Source organism: Pleurodeles waltl, chromosome 4_2 (genome assembly GCF_031143425.1).
Source record: "Pleurodeles waltl isolate 20211129_DDA chromosome 4_2, aPleWal1.hap1.20221129, whole genome shotgun sequence".
NCBI classification, from domain to species: domain Eukaryota; kingdom Metazoa; phylum Chordata; class Amphibia; order Caudata; family Salamandridae; genus Pleurodeles; species Pleurodeles waltl.
This window is the reverse complement of record NC_090443.1, coordinates 1,016,225,802-1,016,234,015: the sequence shown is the minus strand read 5'-3', so window position 1 is coordinate 1,016,234,015 and position 8,214 is coordinate 1,016,225,802. Positions and strand designations below refer to the sequence as shown.

The 8,214-nt window shown below is 45.9% G+C and overlaps 1 non-coding gene across 1 annotated transcript; it reads right to left on the bottom strand.

Annotated features, from left to right (window-relative positions):
- Window positions 1-5,202: 5,202 nt before the first annotated feature.
- TRNAA-UGC (transfer RNA alanine (anticodon UGC)) lies at window positions 5,203-5,274 on the bottom strand. The gene has a single exon. It is a non-coding gene; the product is annotated as a tRNA-Ala (tRNA).
- Window positions 5,275-8,214: the final 2,940 nt, after the last annotated feature.

The following is an 8,214-nucleotide window of genomic DNA, read 5'->3' as shown; positions in this document are numbered from 1 at the left end:
TCGGCCTCTGAAGGTTCAAGGCAGGCTCCAGGCAGCAAAGCAGTCCTTCCAGGTGCAGCAGCAGTCTGGTAGAATGCACAGCAGGTCACAGCAGACAGTCCTCTGAGAGTCCTTCCTCAGGAACAGTAGTGAACTGAGAAGTTAGTCTGGAGCTATTTTTATACCCTAGTGCCCTGCTCTTAGAAGTTGGGAGAAGTTTCCAGAAGAGTTATTTGAAGTTCCAGGAGTCTCTTGCCTCCCTTGCACTGATGCCTAGCTGGTTCCCCTGACAATACAGGATAATTAAGCCTATTGTGTGGCAACAAAGCTCAGCCTAGTCAGGTGTAAGTGGGGCTATAATTAGCTCTGCACCACCCCATCAAGTCAGTTAATGATCCATTCATACTCTGCTAATCCCAATATTGTGTTGCTGTCTGGGGTGAATTCACAAAGTCTCAAATGTCAGTTACATCCAATCATGTGACCTAAAGCAGGCTGCAGGCACAGAGGACTAAGGGCAGGAAATGCCAACTTTCTAAAAGTGCCATTTTCAAAGTGGTAACAATAAACCTAACTTTACCGTGAAAGAGAATTTATCATTACAAGTTCATAGATACCAAACATGATATATTTGCCACCTCTAGTTTAGGCATTATAGATTATTAAATATAATAAAGAGTCCCCAATGTTATCCTATGGGAGGGGTAGGCTTCGCAGTAGTGAAATACACATTTGGGAGCTGTTCACTACTAGGACATGTAAAACTAAAAAGTATATGTCCTACCTTTTAACTGCACAGCACCCTGCCCTTTGGACTACTTAGGGCCTACCTTAGGGATGACTTATATGTATTAAGATGGGAGTTTAAGGCTTGGCAAGGGGTTTTAAATGCCAAGTAGGCATGACAGTTGGGCACTGCCTTCAGGCTGCAATGGAAGACCTGGGAAAAGTTTTAAGGTGCTACTTAAGCGGGTGGCACAATAAGTGCTGTAGGTCCACTGGTAGCATTTCAGTTACATGCCCTGGGTATATGGTATATCACTATACAAGGGACTTAAATGTAAATTAAATATGTCAATCAGGTATATGCCAATCCAACCAGCACTTTAGCAACAGTTAGCAGTGGTAAAGTGCACAGAGTACGAAGACCAACATGCAAAAATCCAGAAAAGAGTATGAGGAGAAAGGCAAATAGTTTGAGGGTGACCCTGTAGAGAAACCATTTCAAACAGTGGGGCATCTAGCTACCCCAGAATGCAACATTCTGCCCACTCTAAAGAAGGTAGCACCACCCCTCTCGGAGTAGGGCGGAAGTGACTATCTGAGGGATAGACACCCACAAGAAAAATGGTTGAGCAACTATTTTATCCTCTCTCTCTGATACCAATCTGTCTACAGAACAAAAAAGAAGCCCTCTTCGTGTGTTTCCACAATTTTCCCTTTAAAGGCGGGTTTCCCTCAGAATCCTGCTTTTTGGGGTTCACACTTGTGTGAGTTTCAGCCAAGGAGAGGTAACCTCTATTGTGTGCCTTCCTGATAACTCCTCGGGAAGGCAGAAGGCTATGTTGCGGCCAGTGTCTGCAAATGGCTACTGGAAAACTTGGGCAAGAGAGTGGCAACTTTCTAAAGGTGTCTTTTACTCTAAAGGTACATAAATTTGACTTGGACTTCAAGTCAGGTTTAATCCAAAGATTCCTTTGATGCCTTGAAGTACCAACTTTAGTAGACCCATTAAGCTGAGTTGCTAGCTTGTAAACCTGTGCTTGCCAATGGGGCAATTAGCCTTACTACAGTAAAAAAAACAAATTGGGGTTTCTACTGCTAGGACATATAAAAATACACACCTGCTTTTCAATATACAACACCGTGCCTTAGGGCTTGATAACCCTACGTATTGGTAACTTAAGCAGGGGCGGCTCCTCCGTAAAGGCAAAGAAGCGTCGCCCCACTGGCTAAGAGCTAGCTGCAGAAAAATAAAACAATATTTGAATAACGTTTTATTATTCTGCTGCTGGTTAAGGCAGCAGGAGCTGGGAGCGGCAGGGCTGGACAATGGGAGGTAGGAGAGGGATGAGGAATTTAGTACACTAAGGGCGCATGTGTGTTTGGATGGCCTAAGACAGCCGTACTAAACACACATGTGCACTTAGGTTTCTCCGGGCCAGCTGTGTACACAGCTGGACTGGAGAAAGTGCACTCTCCCCAGGGTTGTGTCTGAGTGCCAGACACTGCCTCTCAGGCCAGTCCTGATGCTGCTTTCATGCTAGCTTTAGCATGAAAGCAGCACCACGATTGCTGGGGAGCCTCTTCTGGTGTCCCAGCCAATCACACTACAGTTTTAAGTGAAATAAGTTGACAATCCTCTAAATTGACCTAGAGCAAAAATATTTTTGAATTTTTAAATTTGGACTAATTTTTTAATTACTTCATTTTTGATTATTCTGATAATGAAGCACACTTGACTGTGATGACATGCCCTCCTTCCTGACTATTCCACATCAGAACTATTCAACTGTATACATTTATCTAACCCTGAGACTCTCAGAGCAGGGGAATTTTGTATAGGGCAGTGGTTCCCAATCTTGTGACTTCTGTGGACCCCTACTTTATCATTACTGGAACTCAGGGACCCCCCACTGAATCATTATTGGAATTTGGGGACCCCCCCACTCAATCATTACTGGAAGCTGGGGACACTGGCCTATACATTATCGATGATTTGAACTGCAAAACAATACTAAAAATATAAAAGAAGCATTCTGTCAAACACATACACAAATGATTACTCATTTTATTTAATTTGCAAACAAATAAAATAAAAATGAATATTTTAACAGGAATGTTTGAGTGTTTCTAAATTCAGTTGAAGCCACACATCGTTCATACTATATTCTGTTTGATGCACCTGCATGGCTCCCACACATTAATCTGAGGATACTCATTTAATTTATAGCCACCAACTTCAAATTCCTTGACATTTACAGTACGTTTCGAAATTTTCAATTGTACATTTAGACACTTTATTTATATACGCTTTATTGATTTGTTAATATTAGTTGATTTTCTAAGCAGTCCCTGAGGAGGCTTTGCGGACCCCTGGGTGCTTGGACCACATGTTAGGAACCACTGGTATAGGGTCATTGGTAAAGTCCCCAAAGCTGTTCCTGCTTCCCTTCCCCAGAAATGTAAGCTCATATTTATGAAAACGTGGTGCACCATGGAAGTCATTAGCACAATAGCGTCAAATGTTTTGACGCTATTGTGGTGCTTTGGTACAGTAGCATCAAAAATGTTGACATTAGTGTAGCAAAGTGCAAGGAGCCCCAGAGGTATCTATGGGTGCATCATTTTAACGCATGCTCTCAGCAGGCGTTAAAAATTACGCCAAAAATGGTGCAGTGAAATCTGTTACATTTTACTAAGCTATTTTTGGTGGGCCTCCTAGCGCTAGAACACCCCCCGCATACATTTTTCCTGGCGCAAGCATAATGTGGCGCAAGAGTTTACAAAGTGACGCAATGCATGCATTGTGCCATTTTGTAAATATGGCACGGGGAAAAGGCCACCTTAGCGTAAAAAAAAATTACGCTAAAGTGAAGCCACGGCCGTGCAAGGGACTCCTAAATATGCCTCTTAGTAGCTCCTACACCCCTGTTCGCAGTCCGAGAAAGTAAACAATTGCCAATTGCGATATTAAAAGAATAGGCAGCAATGTAGATTTCCCCTAGCAATTTATGACGGAAAGTCTTAATTTTATTAAAGACACGGAGGTGAGTATTACGCTTTCTAATCTTGCTTTGATTTAATAACAGCAGTCAAGTAAAACTACAATTCCCATGCGGCTAGACAATAATTAGCCAATGGGAACTCAAAACGTACCGTAAAAAGCACCAATCATAATACAGTGTGCAATATAACCATAACACTTGACTGCGACCAGCCCTCTTTTCTTGCTGCTTGCAGTCAAGATAAGTACTACTCCACATATTTATTACTTTTTAAATTTACTTAGTTTAACAGGTTTTTTCGTTACATATTATTACATTTGAAATTTTGTAGATACTGCTTTGTGCTGACGGGCCTTCCGTGTGCGTTCGGAACGTTCTGTTGCTCGCACTCTTCGCGCTCTGGTAACGGCTCTAATGGTCGCTTCCTCAGACCGTTCTCCGTATCCCCTCGCTCAACTGTGTGCCGCTTTCATCGTGTTGCTTCCTCTTCGCTTCAGCCTTCCTCTACATTACCTCACCGGAGGAGGGGCCAGTGACTCCGCCTTTCCAGCTCTTTTTCCCTCGTCAGGCAAGATAGTTCACAAACTGTTGGGCGTGTCGATTCATTTTTCCTCTCGATCCTCACCGTCTGACTTTCTTTAACCCTTTCCTCCCCAATAAATTTAAATTTTTTCCTTTTGCTATGGAATTAGACGACTCTCCCCTTATTCATGTCAGGTATGACGAGGGTGACAACTTTGATAAGGGCTTTAGTTCCTACATTCACAATTCAGTGGAACAGGCTATTGAAGTCTCTATGGATAAAATGACCGAAAACCTAGAAACCTCTGTTAAGAGCAAGGTGACAAAATCATTATTGGCCCATTCTGCGGGGGACAGCAGAAAATGTAAACTAAATGTGATGTCTACTCTAAAATCCTTTAATAAGGTCACCCCCGTCTGGCGCTGCATTGTCTGGTGAGGTTTCTTCACCCCAGGTTGAGGACTTAGATCCTCCCAGGCCTCTTTCTAAGGAGGGGAATTCTTATTTTTCCCATTCTAAATGTAAATCCAATGGGACAAGATAAAAACAAAATTTAAAGGCATCTTTATTGCTCATTCACCTTCTAGACTCCATCATGACTATTTTGGGGGTGCTGCAGCACCCCCACACCGAGGTCCTATGATTTATATCAGTCCTGAACCATTCTGAAGTGGCCACAGGTCGAAATAAGACAGACTCCAAAACCAAATACACACATAATTATATTGTGGAGAAAACTTTGACACGAAGATGCAGAGCTGGGCTGCTTCTTAAACAACAGCTCCAGCTCTCAGCACACACGTCATTTTGCCTTTCTTTTAGTGGTTGGTGACTGGAGTGTAAAATGTCTCTTGCGAGAGCAGGAAAAAGAGAGTTACCTGTGTCTTGTTATGAAAAAATGCCGTGTTTTCAGTAAGATTCGAAAACAGTGAAAAATAGATTTAACGAGAAGCTAAAAATAAGAATAAAAGCTGGAGTGGCCGGGGATTGAACCCGGGGCCTCATACATGCAATGCATGCGCTCTACCACTGAGCTACATCCCCGATGAGGACACATCAGTGCTCATGTTACCTCATGGCATCCATAGCGGGTCAGGAGCCCATTCTTCAAGTGGCAGAAAAGTGTTGACGACAATAAAGGGAAGGGAATCCCTGACATGGGGTGAGGGGAGAAAGAAAAAGAAGACACCACAGCGAGGGCTTCGCCCCTCCAGGGAAAAAACACACAGACCCGTGAACACTCAGGCTGGGGGCGGTGGCCCCTCCCTGCAGCCCTGTGAATGCTGTGTCCTAGGATGCTGTGTCCTAGGAGAGATGGGGGGCTTCGTGCATCAGATGATGCTGAGCATCACCCCTGGCATCAGAGGAGCAGCTCCCTGCAGGAGCCTCGCATGGGGGTGACGGGGACCATAGACCCCCCGACTTTAAATAAATCACTGGCGGGTTATTCACCCAGAGCACGAGGCCGTGAGCCGCGTCAGCGAGCGGCACAAGTTTAGGATGACTTAAATAAGAAGGGACTCAAGAGCAGGAGAGAAGCTGTGAAATGCAAGTGAAAGAAACAGCAGAGCCTCGTAAATAACAGCGACGGTAGAGTCCCTGCTGAGGCATATTTATAAGACATAAAACATGTCTAAGAAACAAGACCCACTGCACACTGCAGAGTTCTGCATCAGCTGTAGATCAGCTCTGAGACAGCTGCTCTCATGGGTTTCCGTAGTGTAGTGGTTATCATGTTCGCCTAACACGCGAAAGGTCCCCGGTTCGGGCGGAAACAGCTTTTTCATATTCATGGCAAATGCTCACATTTTATTTATTATCCATTTTCCAACAGGCAGCAGCCACTTCAAACAAAGCTGGACTCCTTTTACAGCGTCCCAGCAGGTGGCCACTTTGGGTGACAAGAAGCCAATACTCACTGACAACCCACCCCCAGCAGCTTCAAGCAACCAGCAGCAGACCTGTGATGCTACAAACTTACACCCATGTGCACCCAATCCTAAGCACACCCCTATTTCCAACAAACATTGGCAAAGCCGATAGGTCTCGCCTATGTGAGAGCTTTTGACTTTTTGGCTTTGCCAATGACTTTTAGCCATGGTGTATAGGTGTGTGGCTCAGCAAGGGTAAAAGTTAGTGGCGGGCGTATAGGAAGGAGTAGTAGACTGCTGTGATTTGGAGTGGAGTAGAGTGTCATAGAGTGCTGTAGAGTACAGTATCATAGAGGAGAGTGTCATAGAGTAGAGTGGAGTGGCTGTTAGTGGAATGGCATACAGTAAAGTAGAGTGGAATGGAGTGATGTAGAGTTGTGTGGCATAGAGTAAGTCGAGGAGTGGCATGGCATTGAGTGGAGTGGTGTGCAGTGGCATAGAGTATATTGGTATAGAGTAGTGTGGCGTAGAGTGGGAGGGAATAGAGGAACATACAGTAGTGTGGCATAGAAAGGATTGGCATAGAATGCCCTAGAGTGGCACTGTGTAGTGCGGAGTGGTGTGGAGTGGCGTAAAGTTGATTAGAGAGGAGTGCTGTGGAGTAGAGTAGAGAGACATAGAACAGAGTGGTATAGAGTGATGTAGAGTGGCACTGTGCAGAGTGGTGTAGAGTGGTATGGCCGATGGGAGAGTGGTGTGGTGTACAGTGGAGCTGACTGGCATAGAGTAGAGTGGCACTGTGTAGAGTGGTGTCAGGTAGAGTGGGTGTGACGCAGAGTGGCATAGAGTCGAATGAAGTGGCGCAGAGTAGAGTGGCAAAGAGTGGAGTGATGTAGACTGGAATACCTTGACATTGAGTGAACCAGCATGGAATGGAGTGGCATTAAGTAGCATGGCATTTATTGTGGAGGTGTAAAGTAGCAGTATAGAGTGGCATAGAGTGGCGTAGATTAAATTGGTATGGAGTGGAGTAACACAGATTACAGTGGCATAGAGTGGTGTGGCATAGAATGGTGTAGTGTAATGTAGAGTGGAATGGAGTGGGACAGACTAGCGTAGGGTGGCATGGTGTAGAGTGGAGTGGCATAGAGAGAGTGGTGAAGAGTGTAGTGGCATTGAGTGGGGTGGAGTACAGAGTGGTGGAGTATAGTTCCATACAGTAGTGTGGCATAGAATGGAATGGCGTAGAGTGGAGTGGCATAGACTGGAGTGTTGTAGAGTAGAGTAGAGTAGTTTGGAGTTGATTAGAGGGGTGTAGAGCATAGTAGAGCGGCAGTATGGAAATTATTTCAAATTAAGATTAAACTAATTGAAAGTACTATTGCTGTGTTTGTAATTACAGCAGCAATATTGAGAGCGTAACTATTAAAGTTAGCGTGGGTGTGCCCAAGATGGCAATGCTTGTGCTCGCTCCATACCGGGCCCACCATTAATCTTCCTCAAATCCTTCCATCACCCATGACTGCTGCACCTTACTGATGCACGGTCTCCCCCCAACCACCAAAAGCTACTGAGGGTGAGATCATCCAGCGACCGGAGCTGGGAGACATTGAAGAGGACTTTGTGGCCCGAGGCCCAGCAAGGAGCGATTGTAGGGAGGAGCCCGAAGATGGAGTCGCCTTCCCTTTCTTGTGAACAGCAGGCCGAGCGGAAGGGCCCCCTCCCCCTGTTGATGGCATCTGGGCAGTGGGGACACCCATGTGGGTTGCGCCATTGGGGCTCCCTGAACGACTGGTGCCCGCCTGGGCTGAGTACGTGTGAGCCACACTGGTGCCCCTCAGCTCGCCTTCGCCTGCGTGGTCGCTCCGGAGCTGGCTCTGGAGGTCGGGACTAGTCACAGGGGTCTCTCCAGTGTGGACCAGTTCCTGCACTTTTTCTCACGGCTGGAGCCCTCCCTGGGATTGCGGTGAGGGATCTGGAAGGGGCCAGTGAAGCTCAAACCATGGAGGGAGGCACTGGTGGATCTTGGCGGCTGACTCCACCTGAGGGGAGTGGAGAGGTGAGTGCTGGGTCTGGGGTGGGACAAAGAGAGCGCATGCCCCAGTTTGGTCCT